Source organism: Myiozetetes cayanensis, unplaced genomic scaffold (assembly GCF_022539395.1).
Source record: "Myiozetetes cayanensis isolate MyiCay16 unplaced genomic scaffold, myiCay2020 scf12, whole genome shotgun sequence".
Lineage (NCBI taxonomy): Eukaryota > Metazoa > Chordata > Aves > Passeriformes > Tyrannidae > Myiozetetes > Myiozetetes cayanensis.
In genome coordinates this window covers 27,731,527-27,750,009 of record NW_026086826.1, presented here as the reverse complement: position 1 = coordinate 27,750,009, position 18,483 = coordinate 27,731,527, and the positions used below count along the sequence as shown (strand labels likewise).

General features: G+C 55.7%; 1 protein-coding gene across 2 annotated transcripts in view; it reads right to left on the bottom strand.

The window, feature by feature from the left end:
• The window catches only part of TNR (tenascin R), a 74,559-nt gene extending 62,370 nt beyond the window's left edge, over positions 1–12,189 (bottom strand). The window contains exon 1 of one of the 2 annotated variants that reach the window (XM_050307142.1): positions 12,034–12,189. The gene's annotated coding sequence lies outside the window, so the exon portion shown is untranslated. The remainder of the gene's footprint in view (positions 1–12,033) is intronic. The other variant, XM_050307143.1, reaches the window with a different exon arrangement.
• Between the last annotated feature and the right edge of the window lie 6,294 nt (positions 12,190–18,483).

Here is an 18,483-nt window from a genome sequence, read left to right as displayed (position 1 = left end):
TACCCCCAAAAAGCTGTTTTTTCACCCCAGTTTGATTTTTAGCTCAATAATGATGGCTGGTGCTCCCTCCTGAGTCTGCTCTGGTTATGGTCCATAGCATCCCAGACATCCCACCCTCGGATGCAGGACTTATCCCCGGATGGCTGACAGAGTCTGGGCACATCCACGTCAGCGGCTTAGTGGGATTTGAGGGAGGATTAGACACCAAAGGGGATAACAAGAGAGGATAAAAGCTTAGAGGGGATAAAAGACCCCAGCGCATCGGGGTGAGAGGCAAATACTAATTGCCTGGGGTCAGGAAGGGAGATTCCCTCCGGGAAGGTGCTTTATGGCTGTGGGCGGGACACTGCCGGGCCGGGCACACAGAAGAACTGGGGGTGGTCACAGCCTTTCCCTGGAAAGAAGGCTGAGATTTTTCCCCATTTTGGGCAGACAGGTGTGGAGGTTCATCTGCAAAAGTACTCAAAATGGAAAACAAGCCTGAAGAAATCATCTCCAGCTTGGCATTGGGTCAGTTGGTACCCTGGAGATTTAGATCTAATTCCCTTGTTGTCCTGTTTAATATGACCCCAGCATTGGTACTGAGCAGGTAATGATGAATCCCACTGGTTTCTGCAGCAGGGCATTCCCCAAATACACTTATTTTAGGAGGAAGGGAGCCCATGCTGGAGTGAATCTCAGCAGCTCCTCCGTGCCAGCTCCGCAGGTCCCATGCACACATCTTCCCTGGCAGCAGCCCAGACACAAGTAGAGGGATGTGCTGCCTGCCCCAGCTCCCTCTGCCTCTGGGAGGCAATTTAGGGTCCCTCCCTCCTTGTCGCAGCCAAGGGAGGACTGTCCCACTGGTTGGGTGGGGTGGACCACGTGCCCAAATTCAAGGAGCAGTCTGTCTGAACTGGGCACAGTGGAACCCAAACTCCTGGAGGCTTGGAAATAAACCCCTCTGGTGCCAACCCACAGTGGCCTCATGTCAGACACTGCTTTGTTCAAAGGCCATGAGGGCCAGGCTGCCGTGGGCTGTTTGCCACAGCACAGCAGAGCTGTGTGTGCCAGCACCATCTGTGCATGGTTCGGGGGGTCCCTTCTGCCCCACTGGTGGAGTGGGTGGGATCCTTCCCTGGGATGGTGACACTTGGAGGTTCACATGGGGACTGGGTGGCTTCAAATCAGAGCTGTGGGGTGAGGACCAGCTCTGGGGGAGGAGGACAGGTTCTCCACTGCTCTGCAACATGGCCCCTGACTGCACATGGCGGTGGCATCACCACCCTGCCTCAAACCCCGATGAATGTGGGAGAAGAGCATGTCCCTGGTGCTGGGCCAGCGTTTGCAAATGCAAGGATCCTCATCCATGGGCTGCTGAACTGTCTCCTCAATTCCCCCCAAACCCAGGCTGCCCAGGACCTGGGGATGAGTGACCCTGCCAGTGGCACCACACAGACGTGCGGGATGCAGCGACAGCACGCACGTCCCCCCCTCCAGCTGTATGGAAACCGGGATAATGCCTTATTCTTCTCTGCAGCCCAACCAGCTCCATCTCTGCTCTGCTTTACCCGGCCTGGGGCAGAGGAGAAGAGGTCCCCTTCCAGCTCCCAAGTGATGCTCATCAGGATGCTCATCCTGCTGCTTGCACAGGACCCACGTGCACAGCGCCTGGGCGATGTTACGAATCAGTTTTTCCCACCTGGATCTTGCTCTGCCCTTGTTGGGATCCCGTATGAGGATTTCTCCTCTAGATACACTGTGATACAAAGGAGATGTGCAAGGGCAGGACTGAAAGGCAGCACTGCTCCTACCTGGGAGCTGGAACACGGACTGAGGCTGAGGTACAGAAGAGTGAGAGATCACCTGGGATTTAACAGGCATTTTTAAGACCAGATGTAAAACCCAAGCCCTCGCTATTTAGAGTCATTAAATGTCCCCCGGTTCATTCTGCAAAGGGTAGGCACATTAACCTGCTGGCCTGGCTGCCCTCTGCTAACCACATCCTCATCACACCAATTCCCCTGACATTTGAAACTGCTCTTTTTTTCCAAACCTGCTGCCTACTCTCATTCCCAACCCAGCATTTCGAGGCTGGGCATTTGCTTCTTGTCGTTCCTGAGGATTTAACAGCATAAATGATGCTACGGAGAAAAAGAAAAGATCTGTTGTCAGAGCATCAGGGATAAGCATGTCTCCATCACGAAGAGAGTAATTTCTGCTCCAATTAATACCCTAAAGCTGCAGGGAGAAGCCTTCCCTCAGGAATGAGGGGCAGGGCAGAGCATCACCCCTGCCAGGGCTCACGCTGCCTGTTCTGCCTTCGCCACCTCTCCTGCCAGCTCCCATTTCCATGGAAACCTGCCCTCCTCGCTCCTTCCCCTGCCTGCACTCCTGCTAATTTAAGGAAACCAACTTTCTGCTCCCCGAGGAGTTGCCTGGATGGGCTGGAGACACTGGGGCAGGCAGCGATGTCCCCTGGCCCAGCTGGAGACATCCCAGCAGGACAGGCAGTGATGTCCCCCTGCCCACCAGTGCCTGGCAGCCCCCTGTGCACCACTGACAGGGGGCTGTGCAAAGCTCAGGGTGGGTGTGTACCCCTAGTCCTGCTTTCTTCAACAGGGAAGGCAGGACCCTCCTTGTCTCAACTCCTTTCATCCTGGTTCATTCCTGGTTCTTTCCGTGCCTGTCTCTCTTCTCCCAACCCTCCTTATCTGTTCTCCCCCAGCCCCCCTCCCCTGTCCCTCTCCCCAGCTTTGTTTACATCAGTAAAATGCTTGTCCAGGTCAAACACGGTTTCCCGATAAACACATTTCCATTGATTGCTGGAAAGAAAAAAATCCTCCAGAGCAGTGGATTCTTTGCTCTGGGAATCAATAACACCTCCGAAATCCCTCTTATTCCCTACCACAGCCCTCCATCCTGGTGAGGAGAATGTTTCTGGGGACTCTCTCAGAGTGGAGATGGGACGGACCCCCTCCTGGATGTAAACTGTGACACCTGAAGCAGATACACGGCATGAGGCACCTCTAAATCCACCTGTCCTCTTCCATGCTGCGCTCACGGGTGACAGTCCCACTCCAGCTGCTTCCCCAGGCAAGTGCCCCAGTGCACCTGCAATTGGGATCCATCACATCCTGCTTCTCCTCCCTGGGCCTGCCCAGGAATTCCCATTTCAGGCTGCAAATCCAGAGTGTTTGGGGGCTGCCAGAGCCCCATGGAGGGGGCCAGCAGGTGAGGGGGTGCTGTGTGGTGGCCACTAAAGCACCTACAGTGGGGAAGCTCCTGTGCCCCTGCAGTGAGTGGTTTTCCTGTGAAGCCACAGTCGATATAAAGAGGAATTTATAGGGATTAAGCTTTTTTTTTGCCACTGCTGCAAATACGATGCTCCCCCATCGTGGTCTCCCCTCTTGGAGTGCATCAGGGTGGCCGTGGATACACATCGAGACCCCCCCCCCCAGGTACCTGCAGGGTTCACTCAAGAAGCTTTCTTTAGACTAAAAATGCTGAAATACATATAATTTACTGTGCAAAGTGATGCTTTGTCCACCCATCCAGTCAGTGGTTCACCTTCTCTGTGGCAAAACACACACACAGGGTGATGCTGGGAAGCATCCCTGCCCAGAGAGCCTTGCCATTTGGTGTGGGGAGAAAACAAATTCAATTATAATAATAAATAATTAATGGTACATAATTAACAAAGACATAAAAATGATAAATAATAATCTGGGCTAGGAAGAAGCAAGCCCAAGTGCTCCATAGGGCCCTTATAAACTACCAGAGCCCTGACCCGAGGGAGCCAGCAGAGCGCTGTGTGACTGAGCATAAGGAGCCGTAATGAATTCAGAGTTTCCACCAGGCTTTAATAAACTCCTTCTGCAGAGGCTGTTAAGGGAACTAAGATGAGAGGTGAAAGTTTGTTATGGATCAGAAACAGTCTAGAAGACAGAGGAAAAGATAAAAGAGCCGAGGGGTGGTGAAGGCATCCGATTGGGGTGGGGACATCTCCAGCGGGGCACTGGCCCAGAGAGGGGGCTGGACCACAGGAGGGCTGCAGGAAGATGCTCCAGGCCCATCCTCAGGGGCTGGGTTGGTTTTAAAGCAGAAGCTGAGCCTCATTCATCCCCAGTGTGGGCGTTCATTCAAAACCAACGCTGCCTTCGCTGCTGAGGATGCTGATGGTATCTCCCTCCCAACACACTCAGCCTGCACATCAACAACACAGCCCTTAACCCCCCCAAAAAGGCTGGGTTTACCCAGCTCAGCCTTACTGGTGCTTCCAGGCACCCTGTTGCTGGTCAGAGCCTGAACACCACAGCTCCACCAGGGATTTTCACCCAGCTCCATCCTGATTTTCAACCCGCATTGGCTCAGGGGGTGCCTGGGGCTGACATGGGGACACCCCTGCCTCTCCTTGGGGTGTCAGCTTTATGTTTACCCCTTCCTTGCTGAGAGAGCAAGGATGACCTTTCCCAAAGGCAAAACAAGCCTCTGGGGCATCCAGGAATTGCAGGGAGGGGAGATGGGGGGGGTTACACCCCACCAGCCCCCTCAATCCCACTTGGCTTCAGGCCTCCCAGCCTCCAAGTGTGAGAGCTGCAACCCCCCCAGTCCCTCCCAAACCCTGCCCTGCTGGGATGGATTTTTTAAATTGGATTGTGACAAACATTTAATACCTAATAGAGCTCACACCGGCACAGTTAATTAAGAAGGTGACTAATCCAATTCACTCGTGGGAGCGCAGGGAGTGAGGAGCAGGAGGGAGGGAGCCTGAGCGCGTGCAGGAAGGGAGCAGGGGAGGGAGCAGGGGCTGGGAAAGAATCAGCTCAGCTGATATCACCCTTCATTTCATTTTGTGCGTGTGCACAAACGATGAAGAAGGACTTTCCATCCCTGTTTCAAGCTCTGGAGCTGCTGGGTAAATGCTGAGTTGTCCCAGGCTCCGTGTGAGCTTCACTGGGGCACCAGCCCAGGGGAGGGGAGAAATTCATGGCATGTTGGATACTGGCAGCTGGAGCTTCTCTGAGGCTCGGCTGCAGGGATGCCCATAGCCCAAATCTCGTTTTCGTTTTCAGGCACCCCCCAGGGGTTTTTCCAGCTCTGGATGGGATGCTGAGACCCCGACACTGCAGAGCATCCCCCCACTCCACACAGGACCCCGCTGCGGGACTGGTCCCAGGCACGTCGGGCTGGCAGAGCCAGCTGTGCCAACATCTGTATGCCACTCACTCCCCGTCCCCCCGGAGTTGATAAATAAAACAAGTGGAGTTATTTTGGCCCTGGGGACAGGGCTGTCTCCCAGAGCACAGAGCGGCTCTTTCTCCGTCTCTCCGTGGCGCCCGAGTTCATTGTTATTCCCCAGTGGAGAACAGGACGTGGATTGAGCCGAGGTCCCCATCTGCGGCGGGCAGCCGGAGAGAGACTCTCTTCATATTAGCGCCCAAGGGCATCAATAGCGCCTTTAAATGAAGCCCCGGGGGAAACAAAAGGTCGGAGTGGGGAAGAGCGTGTGGGCGAAGCCAGAGAGGGATGGGGGAGACAGGGACGGAGCCAGGGGAGGAGGGGATGCAGGATGAGCTGGAGAGGAGGACGAGAGGGGAAAACAGAAATGAAGCAGCTCTGTCTAAAACCATGTTTCCTACTGAAAACTGGGCAGCTGGAGGACCTTGGGATGCGGGCGGCAGTGCCCGGGTTCCAGGGATGCTGGAGCACCGCCCGCTTCCAGCTCAGCCACTGCCCAGTGCCACTCACCCGGCGGGGGAGAGCCCTGCGCGGTAATCAGTGTCCCGCTGCAATCAGGGTTCACGAAGCAAGGCTAGCGAAAGGGGACGCTGCCTTAATTAACATGACAAGCAGGTGGGTTAAAGTCGGGGAGATTAAAAAACCCCAAACAACCCGAAGGAAAACCAACCAACCAACCTCTGCCCAGGAATGCTGCTAGGCTGGATCCAGAGGCAGCCGTGGGCAGCACCGAAGGCACCCCCCTGGAACCCCATCGTTCATCCCGGGGTGGGGAAGGTGTGGGGAAGAGGAAAAGACAGCGTGGAGTAATTAATGAGGAATTACACGACCAGTTCATCCCTCCTGCGGCCAGAAGAGTCCCCAGGGTGCTCCCGCATCGTCCCCCTTGCAGGAAATAATTACTTAAGTTGAAATTATTTACCAAATGAGGCAATTCTCGGCGTGCTATCTCCCAGCCGTTTGCCTGGTTTACATTGTTACTACTGCTACATAATAAATTAGCTGTGTAATTAAAGACAACTTTAATGCTGATGCTTTGCAGAGGGATTTTCTTTCAAGTCTCCGTGCAGGTAGAAGCAACACAGGCATGACATGAGAGGCCCTGGCCAGGCAGGGCACTGATCCCCCACAACACACATCATGTCCTGTCAGTGCCAGTGTGTCCCCTTGGGGAGCCCCTTGCTTTCCCCAAGGGATAAGGCCCAGATCGAAGCAAATCAATCTGTGTTTTAATTACCAGCTGCACTCTCTCCATGGGGAAGCTGAGCCGTCTGCAGTGGCAGCGGCCGAAATCGCCTCCAGTGGAGCTCCCTGCTCGTCCCCATTTATTTAGCAGGGGCGTGGATGTGCTCCACCAACAGGAGTTATTCCCTTCTCTGGTGCTCAACCAGGCAAGGCTGCAAAACCCTGTGGGGATTAGAGGACTCATCCACCCCCAAAAACTAAGGAAAACAAACGATGCACTTTTAGGAATCGCCATTTTCAGTGATTTCTGCTGACTAACAAAATTTCAGCCAAAAGGAAGGAAGCCATCAGAGAAACTGCTCAAGAGCTTCTCCAGGAAACATTTCCCTGTTGGAGATGATGCTCTGGGAACACAATGGAGGGCGTTGAGCTCCAAGGGTGGGCACCACGAGGGGCTTTGTGACGCAGGCTTTGCTCCTCCTGCAGCTCATCCATCCCGCACCCACTGCGTGGCTCCAGCGCGATGCTGGCAGGGCTTGGAGCAGGCAGAGCTCAGGGGTCACTTTCCCTGCTTGCCATGAGCTGGAAAGCCAAAGCCCAGCCTTTCCCATGCTGGTTGCTGGTGGGGGTAGCCATCCCCCAGCGCCTGCCTCCTGCCTCTGGCAGCCCAGCGTGGCCCAAACGCATCGGTATCGACTCAGCAATCAATGTTCAAATCCCAGCCAGCCATGTGCTCCAGCTAATGCAAAGGGAGCAGCTTTCCCCTGGGACATTGCCACACATCCCATGATGCCGGGCAGGCAGGGCAAGGCTGTTTTCCTTCCTCTGGGGAGGATGTTTGCACTTCTGAGGGAGAGGCAGCACCCACTGGAGCATCTCTGCTCCCCAGGCACCTCTCCAGCCCTATCCCTGGCCTGCAGCCCTGCATGATCTTAAGTGGGATCTTCTTCCCAAACGAGTGAGATGAAGAGGAGGGAACTGCCCTGGGGATGAAGGACAGAGAGCTGAAATAATTTCTCCCTCCTGTGATGCTTCTCATGAGTGGAGGGGAAGGAGAGACCCAACCCCTCACCTCCACCAGACCTCCCTCCTGGAGAACAGCCATTACCAAAGGGCATTCCTACACCTGTAGTAGCTACAAGCACTTAATTTCCACGACGTGCTAGTAGGAGACTGCAAACCTCATGCGCCGGTGGTGACTTCCTGGGGAGGACAAATGCTGAGGCTCTGCCCAACATGGGGAAAGAGATGGGGAGCAGAAATGCCTTCCAAAACCCCATTTATTTAGGGGAAAAATCCTAGAGAGCAGCAGGGAGGCATGGGAGGTGGTAGCTGGGGTGGGTTCTAGAATGTCCTGGGTCAAGCTTCCCCCAAAAACAACTCAAAAGACAAACGTTCAGATGAAGTTCTCTGTCCACCAGACCTCTTGGAGACAGGGACCTCAGCGAGCCCAAACCACCTCTGCTGTCCTTTTGCTGGGCATTCTGGGGGGGACCCCCAGACACCCCAGGGAGCGTGGGGAGAGAATTCAGTGCCCCTGGGATTTATACCTCGCACTCAAACGTGGCAGCAACCAGCCACGGGGTACCAAACCCCACCCCCTGGGGAGGAGGAGAGGGGACGTGTGACATCCCACAGCCGTGACACCTCCACCTGCCCCACCTTTCCCAAAATCCTGCCAACTCGGATGCTTTTGTGCCAGCAGCATGCAATAAGCCATGGTGGCTTGTTAAGAGCTGAAGGCAGCTGGTGGAAGCCGGGAGACAGGCAAGGCAGCTGCCTGCTCCTTGCCAGGACTCCTGCCCTGCGGATGCTTTACCAGGACGAAATTATGGAAATACCAGGCTTTGACATTGCAAAGCATCAAGGAAAATAGAGGAGAGGAAAAAAAAAAAAAAAAGGACCAAACAATTACCAGGGACTCATCAAGGAGCTGCAGGGAGAAATTGTGATGGGTAATTATAAAGGGAAAATAAAATCAAGCTCTGAGATGAAGTCGACAAGCTGGAGGAAATAGAAAGGTGGAGAAGGAGAGGGTCTCCTAGCTCCCCGTGGCAGCCTGTGGATGGGAGGATTGGTGCTGGGATTTTGGCAAGGAAGAATGTTCCTTTGAATATTAATTCCCTTGGAAAACTCCCCAAGCAGATATGGAGGCCAAGTGGTGACTGGGAATGGGATGTCTCAACAGGCCAGCTGCCAGCTCCAGCTGCCCATCCCTGGGCTGGATCAGTCCAACTATTGCAAACTTCGGGGCTATTTCAGGGAATACCATCATCAGTTAACCAGCACAGGGATGCTGCTGCTCTAGGGGGAAGGGGCTCGCTCACCCACACCTCGACTCCCTCCTTTGGCCAGGAGACAGCGGAGAGATGGAGGGGAGAGGCCCTTTCAACCCCATGGAACCCAGTTGAAGTAGCTCCCCCTGGGGCTGTGGGAGCAGAGGCAGCCCATGGGGAAAATCTTCAGCTGAAGGTGAGCTGAAGTGGGGCTGGGCATCCCGGGATTCACTTCGGGCACTTCGGTAAAGGAGGCTGGACCTGCCTCGGGAGATAGGAGACAGTGCTGAGGGGAAAATCCCTTCCAGACCAAGGGACAGACTAACGGCACCTGCCAAACCTACCCCATGTTTTCTGTTTTATTTTTTATTCTCCTATCCCTATCCTTTATGATTTCATCCCTATCCTTTCTGATTTCCTTCTTTCTCTCACGGTGAGGGTGGGTTATGGAAGACCAGGAACTAATCATGCTGTTGAACCGGTCCTGAGCTTTAACCCCTTAATGCCATCAAATTTAGCAGCCACCTCCCAGTAACTCCAGCCAGCAAACTGGGCTTAGAGAGCAGTACCCAAGAGCTGGGAGGATCCAAGCAGTCCCAGGCTTTACCCTCGCTGGGATTTTAACCCTGGCTGTAGGATTCTGCTCCCCTGGCTGGGACCACCTTAGGGATGGAAGCAGCATCTGACGACATTGACGTTTTGTTTCTCATTACAGGCACAATTAAAAGGAGAGAGGATTACAGGCGCCAGCCACATCGTGTCCCCGTCCCTCAGCCGCCTCACGCTGCCTTTATCTCTTCTGCCTGGGCAGTTCCATCGATGAATCGACTTCTTCCCCCGCCTAATTTATGGCTCCTCTATGTTTGTTTATATAATATGGTTAAACATCTACTTTACACCCTGCATGCTTGTACTTGCTAATTAGCATTTTTCTCAGCGTTTATTGCCTTCGCTCCGGGCTCTGACAAGATGAACAGGAGCAGGGAGAGGGTTGGGAGCCCCACAGCCCCCCTGCACCACTGCAGCCCAGTGAGTTTGGGTGCCTGTAACTCTCCAAGAGCTGTGGATGAAGCTGTTGGCAGGCAGAGCTGCAGCTATGTCAGGGAAGGGATCCCCCAGGATTTGTTTTTGCTTCTAAACACAGTTCTTGAGCTGGTTTAGGGAGACTGGGGAGCCTGGAACATCACAGTCTGGGGAACAGTAACAGATCTATGTGTCCCCCATGGCTGCTGCCCCACAGTGATGAACCATCCCTGCAGCCTCACCCTGCTGATGCTCAATCCACGAGTCCCTCTGAGCAGGTTTGGGATGCAAGGCAGAACAGGGAGTTCTCCAGAGGTCTGGCTTGAGACCTCTGTACCCTACAAGCATCCTCACGGACATGGGGAAGCCAGCCTTTCCCTGCCTGCAAAGCCACCTCACTCACCAGGAGCTGAGCCCAGAGAAAACCTCAGCCTCAGCCCGGTAACAGACCTTCTCTTCATCTTGGTTTGCCAGAATTTACAGTCAAATCCCTTCCAGCACCAGCACAATCAGCCCCAGCAACCAGCACTGTTTATTCCAGTCCTGGCAGTATGGATCTCCATATAGATCCGTATGGATGGGGCTCAGCTCTACCCTGTGGCCCCACTAAAAGCCCCAGCTCCTGAGGAGTCACCACCTCTTACTGCTCAGGTACCCGGGGGTAGGACCTGCCCCTCCTGGCGGGCTGGAGGGGCTGGCCGTGCCCTGTGGCCCCGCTCTCCCAGCCGAGCCTCCCATCCCGGGAGTCGGTACCCCATCACTGTGAGCACAGATACGACAGTCAAATAAAGAGCCGGGCTCATGCTCCACTAAAGGTGCAGGAAAAACTCCTCTGACCCCTCTGCCTGCCTGCCCAGCCTCCTCCTCCTCCTGCCCGCTCCCCGCGCCGCAGTTTCCCTGCCTGCAGACATGTCCCACGGGGGTGCCAGAAGCTGGGATGCGGCCAGCAGAAAGCAATCCCCAAATCTGACCCTTCCTTGAGACCCCAGTGCCACTGCAAGAGGGGATGTCTGGTCTCAGCTGCCCGGCCGACAACACAAGCAGGAGTTTATAGCGGCGAGGCGCTCCCCATTTCCAGCCAGGAGTGCAGGATTCAGGGATGCTTCTTCCCCCCCGGGCTCCGCAGCCCCTCGGCGAACCCTTTGCCTCTCCCCCCACAGTTGGGCTCAGCCTTCTCCTCCTCTCCGGATAGCTGGATTCTGCCAGAAGCCATAACAGGTAACCGCTAATGAAGCACGCCTAATTAATGTGTTCCTCGGGCACACCCTCGCCGTCCCTTCCTCCAGATGCTCGGCCACCTCTCTCCGTCAGCGGTGACCTCGCCAAGCGAGCGCTCCGCTTCCCGGCTTTAAAAGTCGCAGCTCAGCGCAGGCTCGGGGAGCATCTTTCAACCCAAAGCTCTCCGACGGCCCCTTCCAGGGTCAGCTCTCCTACAGAAGGGCACCGTCGCTGCTTGAGCGGGCAGGAGAGGAGGCAAAAACCGCGTTCAAACTTTGGTGAATTGAAGCAGAAAGCCGGAGATAAGGCTCAGCAGAGCCTGGGTGGGCTTCGCGTCCGCCAGCAGCATCCACGGGCTGGCGGCAGCCGGTGCGGGAGGGAGGGAAAGGCAGCTCAGGCTTGTTCCTGGCGCCCGGAGTTGGGGATGCTGGTGTTCCCTGCGGGGAGCGGGAGTCGTGGGCAGGAGAAGGGAGGAGAAGGGTGCGAAGGAGAGAGGGAGCCTGGGCTTGACGGGGAGAGGGTGTGAATGAGCCCCCCCAGCGCTGCCTGCGAGGATGCAGCAAGGAGCCTCCTCCCTCCACGAACTGTCTCCGTATGACGCAGGTGCCAAGAGCCAAATTTCTTCAACCTCATTCCAGCCACAAAAGGAACTTGCAGAAAGTGCGGGCAGCCTTCACCACCCCCCAAAAAATAACCAACCCACCCCGTCTCCCTCGCACAGCTGCCCGCGGCAGGGCCGGGCAGACGCCGCACCGCGGCCGGGGATCCGCGGGTCCCTTCCCAGCGCCTCTTCCCTGCGCGCCCAACTCCGCGCCTCCTGCCCGGCAGCGGGGGGGGAACAGGGGGGACACACACAGAGCGAAGAGCACGGGGCGCGGTGCCGCGGGGATGGGATGAGCGGGGGAGCGGAGCGCGGGGAGCGGGGCAGAGCGGCGCGGGGCGCGGAGCCGGCGTGGGGAGCCGCGGAGCTCAGAGACGGAACGCGGAGCTCAGAGACGGAACGCGGAGCTCAAGGGACGGAACGCGGAGCTCAGCATCGCGGAGCGCAGAGCTCAGAACGCGCATCCCGGAGCCGGAGCGCGGAGCTGTCCGCGGTGCTGGGGACACTCACCGGGCCGGGCCGGGCCGGGCCGGCTCCTCCTGGCACCGCCGGGAAGCGCTTGGGGCGGCCCCGCTCCGCGGGTGCCCGGGCTCGGCCTGGCGCCCTGCCTGGCGCCGGCAGCCCCGCTGGCTGCTGCGGCCGCGAGGAGCGACCCCGGGACTGCCTCGCTGCCGCTCCCTCCTCTGCTTAAATTTCAGCAGCTTCCTTTTTTTTTTTTTTTTTTCTCTCCCTGTTTTTTTTTTTTTCCCCCGCTCTCCCCCGTTCTCCGCTCCCCGCTCCGGGCGCTCCCGCACGCAGCCGCCTAGTGGGCAGAGGCGGGAGGAAAATCCCACCCGCAAACCCGGGCGGCACCGCCGCATCGCCTCCCACCGCCCCCGGCTGCCCCGCAGGTCCCCGCGCCCCCGCCGCCAGGACACGGCTCCCGGGGGAGCCAGGCCACGGGAAAAGGAGGGGAGGGGAAAAGGGGAGGGGGGAAAGGAGGGTAAAATGGGATGCAAAAAAATAGTGAGAGCCAACCGAGTTTGGTCTCAGCCTTCCTGGGCTCTGGACGCAAAACAGTGTGGGCACAGAAATGGGCAGAGCGCTGGAAGCCCTCTGCCACGAGAGAAGGGTGGGAGAGCTGGGGGTGTTCAGCCTGGAGAAGAGAAGGCTCCAGGGAGACCTTGGAGCCCCTTCCAGTGCCTAAAGGGGTTATGAGAGCTGGAGAGGGACTTTGCATAAGGGCATGGAGTGATAGAATAAAGGGGAACGGCTTCCCACTGCCAGAGGGCAGGGTTAGATGGGATACTGGGAAGGAATACCTTGTGAGGGTGGGGAGGTCCTGGCACAGGTTGCCCAGAGAGGCTGTGGCTGCCCCATCCCTAGAAGTGTCCAAGGCCAGGTTGAAAATGGCTTGGAGCAACCTGGGGTAGTGGAAGGTGTCCCTGCCCGTGGCAGGGAGTTGAACTGAGTGATCTTTGAAGGTCCCTTCCAACCCAAACCATTCTGTAACCCCACACAAGAAGAGTGGGCAGAAACCACAAGTTTGGTTTCTGACCCCTCCCCGAAGTTAATTAACAGTCACTGGTCTGGGGGAGATTTTTTACTCAGCTGGGAAGTTGGGGTATCCTACATAATTTCTGGACAGGGGAACAGAGCTGCTTGGGAAGGAGAGGGCAGAAGCCACAGCCTCAGTGGGAAAGCCCCCTCCAGGCAGGATGGAGAAAGATCCATGTTGGTGTTATATGTTGACTCCAACCAGCTGTCAGACCTCGGGGAAGTGGAAAGATAAATGGCCAAGTTGGTAGCAGGTATTTTTACACCCATCCTTACTGCACTTGGCTAAAAAGACCCCAAATCAGCACTCCCCACTGCTCCTCTACAGCCAGAGACTGACCTACTGACCTCACCAAGAACTTGTGAAACAACCTCCGTCCCTGGGGGTCACTGCCTCAAACACAGCTGGAGACATTTTCAATGGAATTCTCTCCTTGCAGGTTGAGAGCCATTGAAGCCATTTCTGAATTCATGACAAATTCACCAGATTACCACCACTCAGCCAAAACATCACAGGGAACATAATATAATGGCCAGTCTTCGCGAGCGAAGATCCGGGGAAGGTCTTTCCACCTTCCAGCCTGCGCATTGGATTTTTTAGGTGAGACACAGTGTGCACGGAACTGAGCCCACCCTTTAATCCTAAGGTTCATCTGCCGGGGCCAAGCGAGCTTGGACGGTGGCAGCGAGGTCCTCAGGACGTAGATGGGTTGCCTTTAAGGGTTAACGAGCTCCACCTGCCCGGGAGTGGCCCTGACCGGGAATCGAACCCGGGTCTCCGCGGTGATAGCACGGCGCCTTTACCACTAGACCCAGGGAACATAATACTGTATTTTAGCATATTTGGAGCACTCTAATTCCTTTTAGCATCAGAACCTACCTGAATATTCAAAGTAACGAGGCTCAAAAAGGTTTTTGCTCAATGGTGAGTAACATTGTTGACAGTAGGAAGTATTTCTTTCCCAGTTGAGCTGGTGAACTGAAGTTTAGAAGAGCAATTCTGTCTAGTTCTGCATAAAAATTCAGGCAGGTGGCTCCAACATTTTCCTGGCAAGCTGCTCCCTCAGCTGCGAGACTCCCATCCTGGTACATTAAAGCAGACCTTCCTTAGTCACAGGAACAAGGTGGCACTAAGACATATCCATGACTCCAGAGATATGACTTCATTTCCCAATTTCCCCACATCGCTTTGGGTAAATTGCCTGATCTACCTCCTACCCTCCATGAAACAGAAGCTCACTGAGAGAGGTAAAGGCCATTACTCAGGATGAGATGTTCAGCTCTGTAGGTAATTGCCCACTTAGATGTACAGGGAGTCCTGTGCTCCACCTACACGCACAGACATCTACATGGAGGGAAACCCACAGCTCCCAGGAAGCAGGCAGTGACGTTCCTTGGGCCCTGCTGACGAATAGAAACCCAGGAAAGCCATAAGCAAGCAACAGATTGAAATAGCTGATCATGCCCTCCTGGCTTTCTCCAGCTGGAGAAGAGGTCACTGCCTTCCTTCATATCCCAGCCATGACGACAGGCTTTCAAGTCACAGGGGCAACGTCCCCCAAACTCCTGGTGTTTTGAGCATGGCCATGCACCAAGGAGGGGTTTCTCACCCAAGTCTCAGAGCAGGGTGGCTGGTTGTAAAACCCACGTGTTTCAGTCCCCATGTGGTGAAGGTGCCAGGGAAAAGCAGGGTCAGGCAGAGCCCGAGGCTGTGACCCCTGCCCAAGAGAGTCCTTAATGAAACCCATGGTGATGCTGAAAAGCGACACCCAAATTCCCTTGCTCTTAAATGTACTTCAGAGCAAAATAACACCCCCAAAATGGGAAACTCACTTGTTTTGTAGCCAGCACAAGAAGTTTTCCAAGGGATTCCTCTGGAGGGATGCATGTGGCTTGCATGAGGCATGGATGGTCTGAAGAGGTCCCCAGGGCCATGCTGGGAAGAAGCAGAGACTTAAATTTGGAAAAAGTCTTTCCCTTGCTCACTTCAAATCCCTTTTCCCCCTCTGTTTTGCTTGTGCTGTTTCCAGCTCTTTGGGACTCTGGGCCACAGCCACCCACGTAGCACAGGCACTCTCATGCTTCCCAAGCCTGCCTTGTTGATGCCAGTGGGAATTGAGCCTCAGGGACACCACAGGCGTTTCCATCCCTGCAGTACTGGGGAAAAGCACTCTCCAGTGAACGAGACCTTCTGGACTGGTCTGAAAGCCCCAGGATCCCTTCCCTGTTCAGTCCCGTTTGGGGGGATGCCCAGCTGTGAGCTGCTGCTGTTTCCATCCCTCCCCTCCTGCCACTCCTCTCCCAGCACAGCCCTCCAAAAAATCTGCATGGAGATGCAGTCGGTGCCCTGGGCTTTGAGCATCCTTGCTATTTCCCCGGGGGCGTGTGGCGATGGGAATTCTGCAGAAAAAGTTTGGGAAGTGGCTGCTATTCCTTCTTCCCTCGGCGACACTGGGGACGGCAGCCCCGGGGGGAAGCTCCCACGCAGAGCTGTGTGTATGAGGCTGAGCCACTCCTGCCAGCGGTGATTCCTTCCATGAGCTCCCAGCCTGAATTACCAGAAAATTAAACATATGTCTCCACTCACCCAGGCGAGGAATTAGATGTTGATCCGCCCTGATTCCATCTATTTCAATTATAGCCAAGGGCAGGCACTGCCTTCCCCACACAGGGACCCCAGGAACAGCCCTGGGGAAGTCTCCAGCCCTCAGGGCTCATCCTGGGCGGGGGAGCGTCCCAGGCACTGCACCCCTGTGGTGGGGATGCTCATATCCCAGTGGGAGGCACCGGGGCCAGGCTGGCAGGGCTGTGGGGCAGCACAGTGCCCCCGTGGCAGGGGGGTTTGCCAGGGTGCTGTAACCCTGCAGCCTTAAAGCAAACTTGGAAAGCAACTAGTGGCAGCTGCAGGACAAGGACACAGTCCTGCCCGGGGGACAGGCTGCAGGCAGGAGCAGGGAGTTGGGGCAGGCAGGGATTGAGAGCTGGCTTTGGGGTAGGGCAAAACACAACCCGACCTCTTTGGTGTGCTGGGGTTCCTCCTTGCAAAGCAGGCTGGAAATCTCTCCCTGCTCCCAGGGCCAACCAAAGAAAAGGTTTATCCAAGCCCAGCCTCTTGCATCCTGGCAGAGCACAACGGTTCCCAGCTTTGTAAATCGCACAGGGTGCTTTGGGACATTGCCTTCACGTTGTTTCTCCCACTCTGTCCCACTGCTCACAGCAGAAGGTGCAGCAGCAAGGCCACTCTTTGCCGCTCAGGAATGCCCTGAGCCGTGTCCCTTCCCTGCGCAGGTGACACCAATTTGGCTTTTCTCCCTCTCTGCACCTGCCCGGGGTAAGCAATGCCGATGGTAACACTTCATCATCATTAAAGCATCATCACTGTGAGGAGCCCTTCTTTTCCCATCCCTCAGCAGTGCCAGCCACGCGGAGCGTCTCCGCTGCCGGAACAAATAGCCCTTAAAAGCACAGGCGAGAGGCAAACAGCCTCTGGGGGCTCGGAGCATGTGTGGTGCTGGAGCTCCTTAAAACTTCCTTTTGGAAGCTTTTCCCCAAATCCTTGCCTTCCAGGCAGCAGCGCTGACCCCCGCAGCCCGTTCCACTGAAAACCGTGGCTTTGCATCCCCTCAGGAGAGGCTCTGCAGGCTCACAGACAGGCACACAGCTACAGAAACAGCCCCGGGGAAAGGAGGCACCCAGGGGACATCACTCAAGGACCAGGCTAAATGCAAGGATTTTGAATCCTGACTTTTGTTGCAAACAAGCGTCGTGTGCTCTTGGCACAATCCCTCATTCAGCGCAGCCAAGCAGGGTCTCCTTCCTGGCAGAAGAGGCCAGACCCCTTCCCTCTCTCCCTGCCAAATTGTTTCCTATTCCTCCACGTGAGAGCCTTGGGGGTGCCCTGTGCCCGGCACACACCGCACCGGGGGTGTTCCATGTGCTGGGCTCCCTCTCCTTCCTCCTCTTCCTCCCACCCCCACGGGGCAAAAGCAGCTTCCCAGCTCCCAGTGGGAATTGCCGTATCCCTCAGCGACAGCAGGACATTACGGCTTCCTGGGTTTTCCTAGAGTGCAGTTATTGCCATGCACGAGGCTTTTTAGATGTCACAGGAGTGTAGTGAAATAATTAAACCCCATGTTCAGACCTAAAATCTGGTATTAAAATGAAACTCTGGCAGCTCCAATGCTGTACAGCAGCTCCACGAAGGAAGGAACCTTAACCCCGTGTCTCTGCCTTTAGGATAAGGCAGTGCCCTCCTGCCTTTGACAGCAGGTTGGGCACATCCCGGGTGCTCCCTGTGCCACCCCAGCTTTATCTCTGCAGACCCACTTTCCTAAAGGAACCACCACATACGTGGGGCTTGAACAGAGGCAAATTCGTGCCCATTTTACAGCTGAATAAAACTGTAGAGAGGGCAAGGCAGGAATTACAGGGATGGCTCAGCCCTCTGACCACCCCAAACATCACCTTTGCCAGCAGATGGGGGTTGGGGGCAGCCAGGGCAGCTCAGGAGGTCCTGCCAAGCTGGGGGCTCTGGTGGGGCACTTGTCCTACAAGGAGCCAGCCCACAGGTACCAGAATTTCCACCACTTGGCTATGTACAGGTTGTTAGGGAAAAAAAGATGATAAATAAAGATAAATGGAGGAGAGCTGAGCATGCCAGCAACCCTTCTCTATCATTCCTTTTCTTCCCTAAGCAGATCAAATTATGACCTGAAATCACTGAATACATATTTTATTATGTGGATAATTTAAAGGATGAGGGTGAGACAGAGAACTCATAAGGTACAGTCATGTTGGAAGACAAAGAGATCCCATTAATCTTCTACGGGGAAAAAACTGAGCAGGAGAATGGGGGGGGCTCAGGTTGTAATCGATGCTGCCCTCTCCTCCTCCTTGCTCTGGGTGAGCTGGGACATGCAGGGATGTCTTCTCCACTAACACCAGACATAAGCTGCTCCTTGAGACCTCACAAAACAGACGTGGTGCTCCAAACACTCCCCAACCCCCTGCCCTTTGCCAACAACGTAAAGCCATCATTTCTCAACCTCAAGAGCTTGGCAACCAGCTCTCCTCCTCCTCCTCCTCCCTGCAGAGCTGGGGAGCAGTGGCTGCACTCCTCCCTTCCCCCGGCATTCCCAGCCCCCCTCCCTCCCTCCCTGGGGCTGAGCCATCGCGGTCTGCTGGGCTTTGGCCCATTTCAGCCCAGCCCGGCACCCGTCTGGCAGCAGCTCAGGCGTGATGCCCCGCTGACTTTGAGGGGTCAGCCCCACTTTGCTTCCCCCCAACACCCCCTGCCCCACTAAGTCACGGGTTGCTCTGCACTCCGCAGATCAATGACAGCTTCAGGGTGTTTTTCAATCGCCACGGGACCGGGAAAAGAGCCGCTGGCTCCCAGTAATTGTTTTCATAACAATTAAACAAAGA